This window comes from Bombina bombina, chromosome 3, assembly GCF_027579735.1.
Source record: "Bombina bombina isolate aBomBom1 chromosome 3, aBomBom1.pri, whole genome shotgun sequence".
Lineage (NCBI taxonomy): Eukaryota > Metazoa > Chordata > Amphibia > Anura > Bombinatoridae > Bombina > Bombina bombina.
In genome coordinates, this window is record NC_069501.1 from 1837073 (window position 1) to 1857197 (window position 20125).

Sequence of the window (20125 nt, forward strand, 5' to 3'; positions counted from 1 at the left end):
TGGGTGTGGTGAGGGGTGTATTTATAGGCATTTTGAGGTTTGGGAAACTTTGCCCCTCCTGGTAGGATTGTAATAAAACAAAAAGAGCGGAGATTTGTCCTTTCAAGGAACTTGCAGACAAATCCTTATCCAAACCATCCTGAAAAAACTGTAAAAATTCTAGAAATTCTAAAAGAATGCCAGGAGAATTCATGAGAAGAACACCATGAAATGTAAGTCTTTCAAACTCTATAATAAATCTTCCTAGAGACTGATTTACGAGCTTGTAACATAGTATCAATCACTGAGTCAGAGAAACCTCTATGACTTAGTACTAAGCATTCAATTTCCATACCTTCAAATGTAATGCTTTGAGATCCTGATGGAAAAATGGACCTTGAGATAGTAGGTCTAGCCGTAACGGAAGTGGCCAAGGCGGGCAACTGGACATCCGAACCAGATCCGCATACCAAACCCTGTGTGGCCATGCTGGCACTACCAGCAACACAAATGATTGTTCCATGATAATTTTTGAAAACACTCATGGAAGGAGAAGATATAAGCAGGATGATAACACCAAGGAAGTGTCAGCGCATCCACTGCTTCCGCCTGAACATCCCTGGACCTGGACAGGTATCTGGGAAGTTTCTTGTTTAGATGAGAGGCCATGAGATCTACCTCTGGAGGACCCCACATCTGAACAATCTGAGAAAAAAACATCTGGATGGAGAAACCACTCCCCTGGATGTAAAGTCTAGCGGTTGAGATAATCCGCTTCCCAATTGTCTACACCTGGGATATGCACCGCAGAGATTAGACAGGAGCTGGATTCCGCCCAAACAAGTATTCGAGATACTTCTTTCATAGCTTGGGGACTGTGAGTCCCACCCTGATGATTGACATATGCCACTGTTGTGATAATGTCTGTCTGAAAACAAATGAACGGTTCTCTCTTTAACAGAGGCCAAAACTGAAGAGCTCTGAGAATTGCACGGAGTTCTAAAAACATAATTTATGCTTACCTGATAAATTCCTTTCTTCTGTTGTGTGATCAGTCCACGGGTCATCATTACTTCTGGGATATAACTCCTCCCCAACAGGAAATGCAAGAGGATTCACCCAGCAGAGCTGCATATAGCTCCTCCCCTCTACGTCACTCCCAGTCATTCGACCAAGAATCAACGAGAAAGGAGAAACCAAGGGTGAAGTGGTGACTGGAGTATAATTTAAAGATATTTACCTGCCTTAAAAAACAGGGCGGGCCGTGGACTGATCACACAACAGAAGAAAGGAATTTATCAGGTAAGCATAAATTATGTTTTCTTCTGTTATGTGTGATCAGTCCACGGGTCATCATTACTTCTGGGATACCAATACCAAAGCAAAAGTACACGGATGACGGGAGGGATAGGCAGGCTCATTATACAGAAGGAACCACTGCCTGAAGAACCTTTCTCCCAAAAATAGCCTCCGAAGAAGCAAAAGTGTCAAATTTGTAAAATTTGGAAAAAGTATGAAGCGAAGACCAAGTTGCAGCCTTGCAAATCTGTTCAACAGAGGCCTCATTCTTAAAGGCCCAAGTGGAAGCCACAGCTCTAGTAGAATGAGCTGTAATTCTTTCAGGAGGCTGCTGTCCAGCAGTCTCATAGGCTAAACGAATTATGCTACGAAGCCAGAAGGAGAGAGAGGTAGCCGAAGCCTTATGACCTCTCCTCTGACCAGAGTACACGACAAACAGGGAAGACGTTTGTCGAAAATCCTTAGTTGCCTGCAAGTAGAACTTGAGGGCACGAACTACATCCAGATTGTGTAGAAGACGTTCCTTCTTTGAAGAAGGATTCGGGCACAGGGAAGGCACCACGATCTCTTGATTGATGTTCCTGTTAGTGACTACCTTAGGTAAGAACCCAGGTTTTGTACGCAGAACTACCTTATCTGAATGAAAAATCAAATAAGGAGAATCACAATGTAAAGCTGATAACTCAGAGACTCTCCGAGCCGAAGAAATAGCCATTAAAAATAACACTTTCCAAGATAACAACTTTATATCAATGGAATGAAGGGGTTCAAACGGAACTCCTTGTAGAACGTTAAGAACAAGGTTTAAACTCCATGGCGGAGCAACAGTTTTAAACACAGGCTTGATCCTAGCTAAAGCCTGACAAAAGGCCTGGACGTCTGGATTTTCTGACAGACGCCTGTGTAACAAGATGGACAGAGCTGAGATCTATCCCTTTAATGAACTAGCCGATAAACCCTTTTCTAAACCTTCTTGTAGAAAGGACAATATCCTAGGAATCCTAAACTTACTCCAGGAGTAACCTTTGGATTCGCACCAGTATAGGTATTTACGCCATATCTTATGGTAAATCCTTCTGGTAACAGGCTTCCTAGCCTGTATCAGGGTATCAATAACCGACTCAGAAAAACCACGTTTTGAAAAAATCAAGCGTTCAATTTCCAAGCAGTCAGCTTCAGAGAAGTTAGATTTTGATGTTTGAATGGACCCTGTATCAGAAGGTCCTGTCTTAGAGGTAGAGACCAAGGCGGACAGGATGACATGTCCACTAGATCTGCATACCAAGTCCTGCGTGGCCATGCAGGCGCTATTAGAATCACTGATGCTCTCTCCTGTTTGATTTTGGCAATCAATCGAGGAAGCAGCGGGAAGGGTGGAAACACATAAGCCATCCCGAAGTTCCAAGGTGCTGTCAAAGCATCTATCAGAACCGCTCCCGGATCCCTGGATCTGGACCCGTAGCGAGGAAGTTTGGCGTTCTGGCGAGACGCCATGAGATCTATCTCTGGTTTGCCCCAACTTCGAAGTATTTGGGCAAAGACCTCCGGATGAAGTTCCCACTCCCCCGGATGAAAAGTCTGGCGACTCAAGAAATCCGCCTCCCAGTTCTCCACTCCCGGGATGTGGATTGCTGACAGGTGGCAAGAGTGAGACTCTGCCCAGCGAATTATCTTTGATACTTCCATCATTGCTAGGGAGCTTCTTGTCCCTCCTTGATGGTTGATGTAAGCTACAGTCGTGATGTTGTCCGACTGAAACCTGATGAACCCCCGAGTTTTTAACTGGGGCCAAGCCAGAAGGGCATTGAGAACTGCTCTCAATTCCAGAATGTTTATTGGCAGGAGACTTTCCTCCTGATTCCATTGTCCCTGAGCCTTCAGAGAATTCCAGACAGCGCCCCAACCTAGTAGGCTGGCGTCTGTTGTTACAATTGTCCAGTCCGGCCTGCTGAATGGCATCCCCCTGGACAGATGTGGCCGAGAAAGCCACCATAGAAGAGAGTTTCTGGTCTCTTGATCCAGATTCAGAGTAGGGGACAAGTCTGAGTAATCCCCATTCCACTGACTCAGCATGCACAATTGCAGCGGTCTGAGATGTAGACGTGCAAAGGGTACTATGTCCATTGCTGCTACCATTAAGCCGATCACCTCCATGCATTGAGCTACTGACGGGAGTTGAATGGAATGAAGGACACGGCATGCATTTAGAAGCTTTGTTAATCTGTCTTCTGTCAGATAAATCTTCATTTCTACAGAATCTATAAGAGTCCCCAAGAATGGAACTCTTGTGAGAGGAAAGAGAGAACTCTTCTTTTCGTTCACTTTCCATCCATGCGACCTTAGAAATGCCAGAACTAACTCTGTATGAGACTTGGCAGTTTGAAAGCTTGAAGCTTGTATCAGAATGTCGTCTAGGTACGGAGCTACCGAAATTCCTCGCGGTCTTAGTACCGCCAGAAGGGCACCCAGAACCTTTGTGAAGATTCTTGGAGCCGTAGCCAATCCGAATGGAAGAGCTACAAACTGGTAATGCCTGTCTAAGAAGGCAAACCTTAGATACCGGTAATGATCTTTGTGAATCGGTATGTGAAGGTAAGCATCCTTTAAATCCACTGTGGTCATGTACTGACCCTTTTGGATCATGGGTAAGATTGTCCGAATAGTTTCCATTTTGAACGATGGAACTCTTAGGAATCTGTTTAGGATCTTTAAATCCAAGATTGGCCTGAAAGTTCCCTCTTTTTTGGGAACCACAAACAGGTTTGAGCAAAACCCTTGTCCTTGTTCCGACCGCGGAACCGGATGGATCACTCCCATTAATAACAGATCTTGTACACAGCGTAGAAACGCTTCTTTCTTTATCTGGTTTGTTGACAACCTTGACAGATGAAATCTCCCTCTTGGGGGAGAGAATTTGAAGTCTAGAAGGTATCCCTGAGATATGATCTCTAGCGCCCAGGGATCCTGAACATCTCTTGCCCAAGCCTGGGCGAAGAGAGAGAGTCTGCCCCCCACTAGATCCGGTCCCGGATCGGGGCCCCTCGATTCATGCTGTCTTTGGGGCAGCAGCAGGTTTCCTGGCCTGCTTGCCCTTGTTCCAGGACTGGTTAGGTTTCCAGCCTTGTCTGTAACGAGCAACAGCTCCTTCCTGTTTTGGTGCAGTGGAAGTTGGTGCTGCTCCTGCTTTGAAATTCCGAAAGGGACGAAAATTAGACTGTCTAGCCTTAGCTTTGGCTTTGTCTTGAGGCAGGGCGTGGCCCTTACCTCCTGTAATGTCAGCGATAATTTCTTTCAAACCGGGCCCAAATAAAGTTTGCCCCTTGAAAGGTATATTAAGTAATTTGGACTTAGAAGTTACATCAGCTGACCAGGATTTTAGCCACAGCGCCCTACGTGCCTGAATGGCGAATCCTGAGTTCTTAGCCGTAAGTTTGGTTAAATGTACTACGGCCTCCGAAATGAATGAATTAGCTAGTTTAAGGACTCTAAGCCTGTCCGTAATGTCGTCCAGCGTAGCTGAACTAAGGTTCTCTTCCAGAGACTCAATCCAAAATGCTGCCGCAGCCGTAATCGGCGCGATGCATGCAAGGGGTTGCAATATAAAACCTTGTTGAACAAACATTTTCTTAAGGTAACCCTCTAATTTTTTATCCATTGGATCTGAAAAAGCACAGCTATCCTCCACCGGGATAGTGGTACGCTTAGCTAAAGTAGAAACTGCTCCCTCCACCTTAGGGACCGTTTGCCATAAGTCCCGTGTGGTGGCGTCTATTGGAAACATCTTTCTAAATATTGGAGGGGGTGAGAACGGCACACCGGGTCTATCCCACTCCTTAGTAACAATTTCAGTTAGTCTCTTAGGTATAGGAAAAACGTCAGTACTCGCCGGTACCGCAAAGTATTTATCCAACCTACACAATTTCTCAGGTATTGCAACAGTGTTACAATCATTAAGAGCCGCTAAAACCTCCCCTAGTAATACACGGAGGTTCTCCAATTTAAATTTAAAATTTGAAATATCTGAATCCAATCTGTTTGGATCAGAACCGTCACCCACAGAATGAAGCTCTCCGTCCTCATGCTCTGCAAGCTGTGACGCAGTATCAGACATGGCCCTAGTATTATCAGCGCACTCTGTTCTCACCCCAGAGTGATCACGCTTGCCTCTTAGTTCTGGTAATTTAGCCAAAACTTCAGTCATAACAGTAGCCATATCTTGTAATGTTATCTGTAATGGCCGCCCAGATGTACTAGGCGCCACAATATCACGCACCTCCCGGGCGGGAGATGCAGGTACTGACACGTGAGGCGAGTTAGTCGGCATAACTCTCCCCTCGCTGTTTGGTGAAATTTGTTCAATTTGTACAGATTGGCTTTTATTTAAAGTAGCATCAATACAGTTAGTACATAAATTTCTATTGGGCTCCACCTTGGCATTGGAACAAATGACACAGGTATCTTCCTCTGAATCAGACATGTTTAACACACTAGCAATAAACTTGCAACTTGGTTACAATCTTATTTAACAAAAACGTACTGTGCCTCAAAGAAGCACTAAACGATTAAATGACAGTTGAAATAATGAACTGAAAAACAGTTATCGCATCAATCCTTGAAAAACAACACAACTTTTAGCAAAGGTTTGTTCCCATTAGTAAAGTAACAATAATTAAATTTGAAACATAAAAATTACAGAGCAACGTCTTTTAATCACAGTCAATATATAAGTCTCACAGCTCTGCTGAGAGAATCTACCTCCCTCCAAGGAAGTTTGAAGACCCCTGATTTCTGTTAGAGATGAACCGGATCATGCAGGAAATACAAGAGTAACTGACTGGAAATTTTTGATGCGTAGCAAAGAGCGCCAAAAACGGCCCCTCCCCCTCACACACAGCAGTGAGAGAGAAACGAAACTGTCACAATTAAAACAAGCAAACTGCCAAGTGGAAAAATAATGCCCAAACATTTATTCACTCAGTACCTCAGAACATGCAAACGATTCTACATTCCAGCAAAAACGTTTAACATAATAAATACCTATTAAAAGGTTTAATGTACTTTTAACAGAGTAATTCCAGTGAAATACCATCCCCAGAATACTGAAGTGTAGAGTATACATACATGTCATTATAACGGTATGGCAGGATTTTCTCATCAATTCCATTCAGAAAATAAAAACTGCTACATACCTCAATGCAGATTCATCTGCCCGCTGTCCCCTGATCTGAAGCTTTTACCTCCCTCAGATGGCCGAGAAACAGCAATATGATCTTAACTACTCCGGTTAAAATCATAGTAAAAAACTCTGGTAGATTCTTCTTCAAACTCTGCCAGAGAGGTAATAACACGCTCCGGTGCTATTGTAAAATAACAAACTTTTGATTGAAGTTATAAAAACTAAGTATAATCACCATAGTCCTCTCACACATCCTATCTAGTCGTTGGGTGCAAGAGAATGACAGGGAGTGACGTAGAGGGGAGGAGCTATATGCAGCTCTGCTGGGTGAATCCTCTTGCATTTCCTGTTGGGGAGGAGTTATATCCCAGAAGTAATGATGACCCGTGGACTGATCACACATAACAGAAGAAATATGTATTGGAAATCTCGCCTCTTGAGATTTCCAAACCCCTTGTGCTGTCAGAGATCCTCAAACAGCTCCCCAACCTGAAAAACTCGCATCTGTTGTGATCACAGTCCAGGTTGGCTAAACAAAAGAAGCCCCTTGAACTAAACGATGGTGATCTATCCACCATGTCAGAGAGTGTCGTACATTGGGATTTAAGGATATTAATTGTGATATCTTTGTATAATCCCTGCACCATTGGTTTAGCATACAAAGCTGTAGAGGTCTCATGTGAAAATGAGCAAAGGGGATCGCGTCCGATGCTGCAGTCATGAGACCTAAAACTTCCATGCACATAGCCACTGAAGGGAATGACTGAGACTGAAGGTGCCGGCAGGTTGCAACCAATTTAAACATCTCTTGTCTGTTAGAGACAGAGTCATGGACACTGAATCTATCTGGAAGCCTAAAAAGGTGACCTTTGTCTGAAGAATCAAGAAACTTTTGGTAAATTGATCCTCCAACCATGTTTCCGAAGAAACAATTTTAGTTGATTCGTGTGAGATTCTGCAGTACGTAAAGATTGAGCTAGTACCAAGATATCGTCCAGATAAGGAAACACCGCAATACCCTGTTCTCTGATTACAGAGAGTAGGACACCCAGAACCTTTGAAAAGATTCTTGGAGCGGTTGCTAGGCCAAATGGCAGAGCAACAAATTGGTAAAGCTTGTCTAGAAAAGAGAATCTCAAAAACTGAAAATGTTCTGGATGAATCGGAATATGAAGGTATGCATCCTGCAAGTCTATTGTGGACATATAATGTCCTCGCTGAACAAAAGGCAGAATAGTCCTTATAGTCACCATCTTGAAAATTGGTACTCTAACATAACGATTCAAAATTTTCAGATCCAGAACTGGTCTGAATAAATTTTCCTTCTTTGGGACAATGAATAGATTTGAATAAAACCCCAAACCTTGTTCCAGAAGAGGAACTAGCATAATTACCCCTGAAGACTCCAGGTCTGAAACACACTTCAGGAAAGCCTGAGCTTTTACTGGATTTTACTGGGATACGTGAGAGAAAAAATCTTCTCACAGGAGGTCTTACTCTGAATCCTATTCGATACCCTTGAGAGACAATGCTCTGAATCCATTGATTTTGAACAGATTTTATCCAAATATCCTTGAAAAACCTTAATCTGCCCCCTACCAGCTGAGCTGGAATGAGGGCCGCACCTTAATGCGGACTTAGGGGCTGACTTTGGTTTCCTAAAAGGCTTGGATTTATTCCAATTTGAGGAAGGTTTCCAATTGGAGGCAGATTCCTTGGGGGGGAGGATAGAGTTTTCATTCCCTATTCTGACAAAAGGAACGAAAACGGTTAGAAGCCTTAGATTTACCCTTAGGTTTTTTATCCTGAGGCAGAAAAACTCCTTTTCCCCCAGTAACAGTTGAAATAATAGAATCCAACTGAGAACGAAATAAATTATTACCTTGGAAAGAAAGAGATAGTAATCTAGATTTAGATGTCATATCAGCATTCCAAGATTTAAGCCACAAAGCTCTTCTAGCTAATATAGCTAAAGACATGGATCTAACATCACAAATAAAATGATTAGCATGTTGCAGTAAGCAAATAATGCTAGATACGTCAGAATCCAATTCTTGTTGCGCTAAATTCTCCAACCAGAAAGTTGATGCAGCCGCAACATCAGCCAAAGAAATTGCAGGTCTGAGAAGATGACCTGAATATAAATAGGCCTTCCTTAGATAAGATTCAAGCTTCCTATCTAAAGGATCCTTAAAGGAAGTACTATCTACCATAGGAATAGTAGTACGTTTAGCAAGAGTAGAAATAGCCCCATCAATTTTGGGGATCTTTTCCCAAAACTCTATAAATTTTGCTGGCAAAGGATACAATATTTTAAACCTTAAAAAAGGAATAAAAGAAGTACCTGGCTTATTTCATTCCTTAGAATCATATCAGAAATAGGAAAAAACTCCTGGAGAAACCACAGGAGGTTTAAAAACAGCATTTAAACGTTTATTAGACTGAACGTCAAGAGGACTGGTTACCTCAGCAATCCAAAGTAATTAACACTTCTTAATAAAGAACGCATATACTCAATTTTAAATAAATAAGTAGATTTGTCAGTGTCAATGTCTGAGGAGGATCTTCTGAATCAGATAGATCCTCATCAGAAGAGGATAAATTATCATATTATTGGTCATTTGAAATTTCATCAGCTAAATGAGAAGTTTTAAAAGACCTATTACATTTATTTGAAGGTGGAAATGCAGACAAAGCCTTCAGAATAGAATCAGAAACAAATTCTTTAAAAATTTACAGGTATATCATGCACATTAGAAGTTGAAGAAACTGCAACTGGCAATGTACTATTACTGATGGACACATTATCTGAATGTAAAAGTTTATCAAAACAACTATTACAAATGACATTCGGTGACATAATTTCTACAACTTTACAACAAATGCACTTAGCTTTTGTAGAACCGATGTCAAGTAGCAATGTTCCAGCAGAAGCTTCTGAGGCAGGGTCAAAGTGAGACATCTTGCAAAATGTAAGAGAAAAAACAACATATAAAGCAAAATTATCTATTTCCTTATATGACAGTTTCAGAAATGGGAAAAAATGCAAATAGCATAGCCCTCTGATAGAGAAAAAAAAAAAACTGAATTGTGGGTGTGGTGAGGGGTGTATTTATAGGCATTTTGAGGTTTGGGAAACTTTGCCCCTCCTGGTAGGATTGTATAAGTTTCTGAGATTCTCTTTTCTAGACAAGCACTACCAATTTGTTGCTCTTCCATTTGGCCTAACAACAGCTCCAAGAATCTTTTTCAAAGGTTCTGGGTGCCCTACTATCTGTAATCAGAGAACAGGGTATTGCGGTGTTTCCTTATTTGGACGATATCTTGGTACTAGCTCAGTCTTTACATACTGCAGAATCTCACACGAATCAACTAGTGTTGTTTCTTCGGAAACATGGTTGGAGGATCAATTTACCAAAAAGTTTCTTGATTCCTCAGACAAGGGTCACCTTTTTAGGCTTCCAGATAGATTCAGTGTCCATGACTCTGTCTCTAACAGACAAGAGACGTTTAAAATTGGTTGCAGCCTGCCGGCACCTTCAGTCTCAGTCATTCCCTTCAGTGGCTATGTGCATGGAAGTTTTAGGTCTCATGACTGCAGCATCGGACGCAATCCCCTTTGCTCGTTTTCACATGAGACCTCTACAGCTTTTTATGCTGAATCAATGGTGCAGGGATTATACAAAGATATCACAATTAATATCCTTGAATCCCAATGTACGACACTCTGACATGGTGGATAGATCACCATCGTTTGGTTCAAGGGGCTTCTTTTGTTCGCCCAACCTGGACTGTGATCACAACAGATGCGAGTCTTTCAGGTTGGGGAGCTGTTTGGGGATCTCTGACAGCACAAGGGGTTTGGAAATCTCAAGAGGCGAGATTTCCAATAAATATTTTAGAACTCCGTGCAATTCTCAGGGCTGTTCAGTTCTGGCCTCTACTAAAGAGAGAACCGTTCATTTGTTTTCAGACAGACAATATCACAACTGTGGCTTATGTCAATCAGGGTGGGACTCACAGTCCCCAAGCTATGAAAGAAGTATCTCGGATACTTGCCTGGGCGGAATCCAGCTCCTGTCTAATATCTGCGGTGCATATCCCAGGCGTAGACAATTGGGAGGCGGATTATCTCAGCCGCCAGACTTTACATCCAGGGGAGTGGTCTCTCCATCCAGATGTGTTTTCTCAGATTGTTCGGATGTAGGGTCTTCCAGAGATAGATCTCATGGCCTCTCATCTAAACAAGATACTTCCCAGATACCTGTCCAGGTCCAGGGATGTTCAGGCGGAAGCAGTGGATGCGCTGACACTTCTTTGGTGTTATCAACCTGCTTACATCTTTCCGCCTCTAGTTCTCCTTCCAAGAGTGATCTCCAAAATCATCATGGAACAGTCTTTTGTGTTTCTTGTTGGCTCCAGCATGGCCACACAGGTTTTGGTATGCGGATTTGGTTCGGATGTCCAGTTGCCCGCCTTGGCCACTTCCGTTACGGCCGGACCTACTATCTCAAGGTCCGTTTTTCCATCAGGATCTCAAATCATTAAATTTGAAGGTATGGAAATTGAACGCTTAGTTCTAAGTCATAGAGGTTTCTCTGACTCAGTGATTAATACTATGTTACAAGCTCGTAAATCTGTTTCTAGAAAGATTTATTATAGAGTTTGGAAGACTTACATTTCATGGTGTTCTTCTCATAAATTCTCCTGGCATTCTTTTAGAATTCCTAGAATTTTACAGTTTCTTCAGGATGGTTTGGATAAAGGTTTGTCTGCAAGTTCCTTGAAAGGACAAATCTCCGCTCTTTCTGTTTTATTTCACAGGAAGATTGCTATTCTTCCTGATATTCACTGTTTTGTACAGGCTTTAGTTCGTATTAAGCCTGTCATTAAATCAATTTCTCCTCCTTGGAGTCTTAATTTGGTTCTGAAGGCTTTACAGGCTCCTCCATTTGAGCCTATGCATTCTTTGGACATTAAACTACTTTCCTGGAAAGTGTTGTTCCTTTTGGCTATTTCTTCTGCTAGAAGAGTTTCTGAGCTATCTGCTCTTTCTTGTGAGTATCCTTTTCTGATTTTTCATCAGGATAAGGCAGTTTTGTGGACTTCTTTTCAATTTTTACCTAAGGTTGTGAATTCTAACAACATTAATAGAGAAATTGTTGTTCCTTCCTTGTGTCCTAATCCTAAGAATTCTTTGGAGAGATCCTTACATTCTTTGGATGTGGTAAGAGCTTTGAAATATTATGTGGAAGCTACTAAAAATTTCAGGAAGACTTCCAGTTTATTTGTTTTATTTTCTGGTCCTAGGAAAGGTCAGAAAGCTTCTGCTATTTCCTTGGCTTCTTGGTTGAAACTTTTGATTCATCAAGCTTATTTGGAGTCGGGTCAAACCCCGCCTCAGAGAATTACAGCTCATTCTACTAGATCAGTCTCCACTTCGTGGGCTTTTAAGAATGAAGCTTCAGTTGATCAGATTTGCAAAGCAGCAACTTGGTCCTCTTTGCATACATTTACTAAATTCTACCATTTTGATGTATTTGCTTCTTCGGAAGCAGTTTTTGGTAGAAAAGTTCTTCAGGCAGCTGTTTCAGTTTGATTCTTCTGCTTTTGATTTAAGTTTTTTTCTTTCAAAAGTGAAAATAACTTATTTTCTCTTACTTGGTGTATTCAGTCCACGGATTCATCCTTACTTGTGGGATATGCTCAATCCCTACAGGAAATGTAGTGTTAGGTTTAATTGTAACTTAGGTTAGGATTTATTTTACAGGTAATTTTGTAATTATTTTAACTAGGTAGCTATTAAATAGTCAATAACTATTTAATAGCTATTGTACCTAGTTAAAATAAATACAAAGTTGCCTGTAAAATAAATATAAATCCTAAAATAGCTACAATATAACTATTAGTTATATTTTAGCTATATTAGGGTTTATTTTACAGGTAAGTATTTAGTTTTAAATAGGATTCATTTATTTAATTAATTTAATGATAGTGTAGTGTTAGGTGTAATTGTAACTTAGGTTAGGATTTATTTTACAGGTAAATTTGTATTTCTCTTACTTGGTGTATTCAGTCCACGGATTCATCCTTACCTGTGGGATATTCTCAATCCCTACAGGAAGTGGCAAAGAGAGCACACAGCAAAGCTGTCCATATAGCTCCCCTCAGGCTCCGCCCCCCCAGTCATTCTCTTTGCCGCTCTAACAAGTAGCATCTCCACGGGGGTGGTAAAGAGTATGTGGTGTTAGATTTGTAGTTTAATTTCTTCAATCAAGAGTTTGTTATTTTAAAATAGTGCCGGTTTGTACTATTTACTCTGAGGCAGAAAGTGATGAAGATTTCTGCTGAGAGGAAAAAGATTTTAGCATGTTGTAACTAAAATCCATTGCTGTTCCCACGCAGGACTGTTGAGTACAGGAGAACTTCAGTGGGGGGGAACAGTTTGCAGGCTTATACTGCTTAAGGTATGTTTCAGTCATTTTTTCTAACAAGACCTGGTAATGCTAGAAGACTGATAGATATCCCATGAGGGAAGGTAATCCATTTTCTGAGACACAGTATAGAAAGATGGCTTCAGTTAAGGGCTTTAATACTGACAGACACTGTGATGGGCTAAATCGATTACTTTATTAAGGTAATCTTATGGTTATTAAGTGTTTTTAAACGTTGCAAACACTTTTTGGGGTTTTTTTACGCCTGGCATTTTATGACAGCTAATCTGACTCAGAAAGGCCCCATATCTCTGTAGTAAGAAGGAGGGGGCCTCATTTTCGCGCCTCAATTGCGCAGTTGATTTGCAACACAGCTCCACGCAGCTTCATGTGCAGAACCTTTAAAGTACAGGAGGACTTCAGGGAGGCTTAATTTACACCTGCAAATAACCCTAAAGGAAGGTAAAGCCACAGCAAAGACTGTGGCATAGTACTGTAGTGGGTTAAACCGGGTATTTACTTCATTTTGCTACGGTTTGGGCATTAAGGGGTTAAACGATTTGAAAACTTGTGTGCAATCATTTCAAGGCATTAGGATCATGTGGTGAAAATTTCATTACGATCGGATGTTTCTTGATGATTTGGTAAAAAAAGTGTGTTCCTTTTTATTATTTAAAGAGACAGTAACGTTTTTTTCAAAAGTATTTTTTTTCAATATTTTAGTGTTGTCTGAGTCTGTCAAACATGTCTGAGCCTTCAGATAGACCTTGTTCTTTATGTTCAAAAGCCATGGCAATGCCCCCATTGCATTTATGTTTAAAGTGTGCAAAAACATCTAAGCATTTTAAAGATCATCCAGTGACAATTAAAAATGCTGAACAAGATGATTCCTTAATGGAGGGTAATGAGGATAGTCCTCCTTCCTCCCCCCCAAGTGTCTACACCAATTACGCCCGCGCAAGCGATGCCTAGTACCTCTAGCGCATTGGCCCCTATTACTTTACAGCAATTAACAGCAGTAATGGATAATTTCCTTGCAGCATTTTTATCCAAGCTGCCAGTTTTTCCAAGAAAGCGCAATAGCTCAGTTTTAAATACAGAGGATGAGCAATCTGAAGCTTTGGATAATGTATCTGTAGTACCCTCACAAAACTCAGAGGTAGCAGTGAGGGAAGGGCTGTCTGAGGGAGAAATTTCTGACACAGGGAAAATTTCTCAGCAGGCAGAGTCAGATTCCTTAGCATTTAAATTTAAGCTGGAACACCTCCGCGTCCTGCTTAAGGAGGTTTTAGCTACGCTGGACGATTGTGACCCCATGGTGGTCCCTGAAAAATTGTGTAAAATGGACAGATATTTAGAGGTCCCCGTATACACTGAGGCATTTCTGATCCCAAAGAGGGTGGCGGATATTGTGACTAAGGAGTGGGAGAGACCAGGTGTCAGCCTGTGGAAGGTAATCTCACCCCTGTAAAGGAGAGAGGGAATTTTTTGGACCACAACTGCAGGCTTAGGAGTGTTGTGAAAGTATCAGTGATTCTGTGTAGGTGAGGGAAGGCAGCAAGGTTCAGAATCATTAGATACAGTTCACTTTTATTATAAGGATAGGTGTGACAATGGCTGAGACCTCAGAGCGTATAGCCCCACTCAGTATTGACAACCCGGTTCCCACATATAACAAACATGCAATTGCAACGTTAAAGTTTTAGATAGACAATAACTGATCATATTTGGCAGCAGACATAGTTATACGAAATTAAGGCAAAAAAGAGCTCATGAGATTTAGGCTGTACTTAGGTATTGAGACTGAACAATTAAGAATATAAGTAGTATTAGAGCTTTTAATTATGGAGGTAACCTAACTAAGATTCTGAGACATGTCAGGAGTAATTACTGAATATTCGTAAGTTACTGCGGTATAGGTATGAAGGAAGCGCTTTTGAAACTTACTAATAGAAGTAATGGGTGAGCGGTGTCCGGACAGAGAGAAGTTCCCCTGCAGAGTTTGGGAAAATTGCAGCGTGTGCGATGGCGTGTGACGTCACCGCTTGCCGGTTCCGGTCTTGTGTTTGGTAGAGAGGTGAGCTGCGTCTGTCTCAAAGGTTGCAAGGAGGTTAGAGGGTGAGAAGCTGGATTCAACAATCAAGCAATTTGGTATGAGTAGGAGGGAAATTTAAACTGCTTGTTGGGGAGGAGTTATGTAAGTGTGAAAAGACACAGCTATACAAAGGATAAGGCAAAGAACTTAGGCAGTTATGACAGGACCCCCCCCCCAATGATCAACTCCGGGGATCGAGTCCAGGACGATCAGGATAACGTTCATGGAACCTGGCCACCAAACGGGGGGCAGAGAGATTGGAAGCCGGTTCCCAGGAGTCCTCCGAATCAGGGTAGCCCTTCCAATGAACCAGATACTGAAGCTGCCCTCGAAAGCGTCGGGAGTCCAAGAAGGATCATGGTGACGAAGTTGTCTATAAGGCTTGAGGAGAGACACATGAAAGGTAGGATGGGATTTCAGATTTGCTGGTAATGCGAGGGTAACAGCGTTCATATTCACAATTTTTATGATGGGAAATGGTCCAATGAAGCTGGAAGATAATTTCCTGGAAGGAAGGGGTAAATGTAGATTACGTGTTGATAACCAAACGTAGTCACCTACTCTATATTTAGGCGAGGGAATCCTTTTTTTATCAAAATGAAATTTATATCGATCCTTGGCGATGCGAATATTTTCAGCAGTTAATGAAAAAGATTCACTAATAGTGTTGATGAGGTAATTCACAACAGGACAGGTGTTGCTGTCCATAGAATCCCATTCAAAAGAAGGATGGAAACCATAATTAATGAAGAACGGTGTGAACTTAGTAGAGGAATGGACGGAATTGTTGAAGGCGAATTCTGCGTATGGTAGTAGTTGGGTCCAGTTTTCTTGTTTAGCTGAAATGAAACATCTTAGATATTGTTCAATGCACTGGTTTGTCCTTTCAGTCTGGCCATTAGTTTGGGGATGGAAAGAGGTACTGAGACGTCTAGAAATACCCAGTGAGTGACAAAGTTGTTTCCAGAATTGGCTGGTGAATTGAGTCCCCCTATCAGAGGTGATACTATTCGGAAGTGCGTGATACTTGAATATATGATGGATCATTAAGGAAATGGTTTCAGAAGAAGTTGGCAGCTTATGGTAGGGCACGAAATGTGCCATTTTACTAAATAGGTCTACGACTACTACTATGGTGTTATTCCTCTCAGAAATAGGTAGGTCGACTATGTAGTCGATTGCTATGTCCTTCCAAGGACGGTCAGGAGTCGGTAATGGGATCAATTTTCCGTAAGGGGGAGTCCTCCCTTTTTTTGTAGTTTCGCAGATTAAGCAGGTTTTAACGTAATCCTCAACATCGGAGAGGCAGGTAGGCCACCAAAAGAATCTGGAGACTAATTCTTGAGTTTTCTTTATGCCCATGTGTCCAGCAGATGGAGAATCATGTAAAGTTTTTAAGACTGTTGCTCTGAGACTGTTGGGTACATAGATTTGTTGTTGATAATAATACAACCCATCCGAGTGTAAATCCAAGACCTGTAATGGTTTATTTGAGTCAGCCTGTTGTGCTGATTTGAACTGAATGTTTTGTTCTGTAGTTAAAGCTAAGAATCTGTCAAGAGGAATTAGGGGTGAAAGGTTTGGATGTGACACTTGGTCCACCAAGTGTCTTGAAAGGGCATCAGCCTTCTTGTTCTTGTTTGCAGGACGGTAGGTGATAAGATAATTAAATCTAGCCAAGAATAGGTTCCATCGGACCTGCCGTGCGCTAAGAGTCCTATTAGATTGTAGGTATTCTAGATTTTTGTGATCCGTGTAAATCAAGATTGGAAGAAGGGTCCCTTCTAGAAGGTGTCTCCATTGTTCCAATGAAGTTTTGATTGCTAACAGTTCTTTATCACCAATTGGGTAGTTTATTTCAGCTGAATTAAGAATACGTGAATAGAAGGCAACAGGGTGCAGAGGGTCTTTTGGAGTCTGCCTCTGTGAGAGGATTGCTCCTAAAGCATAATTAGATGCATCCACTTCCAAGATGTACTGCAACTCAGAATTAGGGAATTGGAGGATAGGGGCCGTAATGAAAGCTTTTTTTAAGAAGTTGAATATTTCTTCTAAATCATCGTTCCATCTGAAGTGTGTGTCAGATTTGGTCAAGTTAGTTAATGGTCTTGTCAAGTCAGCGAAATTTTTAATAAACTTTCTGTAGAAATTGGCGAAACCCATGAACCTTTGTATATCCTTTTTACTTTTTGGGGAAGGCCAATTTTGAATTACCGATATCTTATCATTATCCATCTGGATACCTTGGGGTGATACAATATAACCTAGAAATTTAATTTCTTTGGAGTGAAATAAGCATTTTTCTAGTTTAACATAAAGAGAGTTCTCTCGTAACCGTGTTAATACTAGGGTGACATGTTTGATGTGTTCAGTAAGTGAGGTAGAGAAAATGAGTATGTCATCCAAATATATTACCATAAATAAATCCAAAAAATCCTTAAAAATATCATTTATGAAGTACTGAAAAGTAGCCGGGGCATTACAGAGGCCAAATGGCATCACAGTATATTCAAAAAGGCCGTAACGTGTACGGAATGCTGTAAGCCATTCATGACCCTCCTTGATACGTACCAAGTTGTAAGCCCCTCTTAGATCCAATTTAGTGTATATAGTAGCATTTTGTAATCTATCAAGGAGTTGAGGAATTAAAGGCAGTGGATAGCGGTTTTTTATTGTACGCTTGTTTAACTCTCTGTAATCAATAATGGGTCTTAGGGATTGATCTTTATTTTTAACAAAAAAGATACCAGCCCCAGCTGGGGAGGTGGAAGGACGTATAAAACCTTTCTTTAAATTATCTGCCAAATAAGTTTTCAGATGTTGTAACTCAGGATCAGAGAGGGGAAATATATGGCCGTAAGGTATATCAACACCTGGCAGGAGATCTATAGGGCAGTCATAAACCCTATGAGGGGGTAGATTCTTTTTTGTCAAAGACATCAGCGAATGATATGTATTCCTTGGGAATTTGTAAAGGAACATCAAGTAAAATTTGTTCATGATGGAGACACAAATTTTTACAATAAGGAGAATTAAAGATAACTTGTGAAGTTGACCATTGTATAGTGGGATCGTGTTGTTTAAACCAACTGATACCAAGTATAATGGGATATAGAGGTGAGGGTATAACATCAAAAGTAAGAAACTCTGTGTGTTGGTCATGTGTGGTGAGCCTTAAAGGTATGGTGTGGTATAGGATGGGTCCTGATGTAATTTCATTACCATCAATAAAACGAAGTACACTAGGCACCATTTTCTTAACTAGTGGAATTTTATTTACAGTAGTGAATTGGTGATCTATATAATTGTGGCTGGCACCAGAGTCAAGGATTGCTTGTGAGTTGAGTCTTTGCTGATCCCACTGTAATAAGATAGGAAGGGAGCAATGATTAGATTGTGTTTGTTTAGCAGATAAACATATACTTGTGGTGTTCATCTTACCCTTCCTACGCTGTAATTGAGAGCAGTCCTTTACAGAGTGATCGATCCCTCCGCAATACATACAGAGATCTAAAGCTTTTCTTCTTAATTTTTCCTGTAGAGTTAATGGACCTCTGATGAAACCGAGTTCCATAGGGATTTCAGAGGCTTTTGTAGTTGTCTTAGGTGGAAGCAGAGTAGTAACTGTATGTTTAGTGGATGTTTCTAAGTGTGACCTTTCTGAGCGTCTCTCTCTGATGCGTCTATCTAATGTGATGCTAGCATCTATTAGGAGTTCTAAAGTCTCTGGGAGGGGTTGTCTGGCTAGCTCATCCTTGAGAGTATCTGAGAGGCCTAGGCGGAATTGATTGCGCAAAGAAAGGTCATTCCACTGTGTATCTGGGGACCATTTCTTAAACTCTGTGATGTAGTCCTCCACAGGCCTTTTATGTTGTCTCAGAGACCTCATTGCTGTCTCAGCAGACAGCTGTTTGTAGGGATCATCATAAAGCTGTCCCATTGCTTTAAAAAACTGATCAAATGAGTACAGCAATGGGTCATTAGTCTCAAAAAACAAATTTGCCCATATACGTGGTTCGCCACGCAGATAGGAGATTGTGGTGAGAACCTTCAAATGATCATTGAAGTATGTTTTAGGTTTTAATTGGAAATATAAGGAACATGAGTTTTTGAATTCCCTAAATTCTGAACGAATACCACTAAATGTTTGTGGAGGATTAGGTTGGGGTTAACTAGAACTAATACGTGTAGTGAGTGTATCAATTTTTTCATTGATGTATTGCCTTAGGGCAGAGTTTTCTAATTGTAGTGTATTTAACCCTGTTGTAAGGTTATCTACAGTTTGAGTTAATTTCTCTACATGAGATAATAAGGCTGCTGGGTCCATAATAGGGCTTGATTGTTATTGTCAGCCTGTGGAAGGTAATCTCACCCCTGTAAAGGAGAGAGGGAATTTTTTGGACCACAACTGCAGGCTTAGGAGTGTTGTGAAAGTATCAGTGATTCTGTGTAGGTGAGGGAAGGCAGCAAGGTTCAGAATCATTAGATACAGTTCACTTTTATTATAAGGATAGGTGTGACAATGGCTGAGACCTCAGAGCGTATAGCCCCACTCAGTATTGACAACCCGGTTCCCACATATAACAAACATGCAATTGCAACGTTAAAGTTTTAGATAGACAATAACTGATCATATTTGGCAGCAGACATAGTTATACGAAATTAAGGCAAAACAGAGCTCATGAGATTTAGGCTGTACTTAGGTATTGAGACTGAACAATTAAGAATATAAGTAGTATTAGAGCTTTTAATTATGGAGGTAACCTAACTAAGATTCTGAGACATGTCAGGAGTAATTACTGAATATTCGTAAGTTACTGCGGTATAGGTATGAAGGAAGCGCTTTTGAAACTTACTAATAGAAGTAATGGGTGAGCGGTGTCCGGACAGAGAGAAGTTCCCCTGCAGAGTTTGGGAAAATTGCAGCGTGTGCGATGGCGTGTGACGTCACCGCTTGCCGGTTCCGGTCTTGTGTTTGGTAGAGAGGTGAGCTGCGTCTGTCTCAAAGGTTGCAAGGAGGTTAGAGGGTGAGAAGCTGGATTCAACAATCAAGCAATTTGGTATGAGTAGGAGGGAAATTTAAACTGCTTGTTGGGGAGGAGTTATGTAAGTGTGAAAAGACACAGCTATACAAAGGATAAG

General features: G+C 41.2%; 1 protein-coding gene and 1 long non-coding RNA gene across 2 annotated transcripts in view; one reads left to right on the forward strand and one right to left on the reverse strand.

Annotated features, from left to right (window-relative positions):
- LOC128652176 (ATP-dependent DNA helicase Q4) overlaps positions 1-20125 on the forward strand; it is a 394067-nt gene that overhangs the window by 112377 nt on the left and 261565 nt on the right. The gene's annotated exons all lie outside the window — the stretch shown is intronic.
- Positions 18236-18752, reverse strand: LOC128652770 (uncharacterized). Its single transcript, XR_008401301.1, has 2 exons — positions 18425-18752; positions 18236-18344 (listed from the first exon to the last, which is right to left on the reverse strand). It is a non-coding gene; the product is annotated as an uncharacterized LOC128652770 (long non-coding RNA).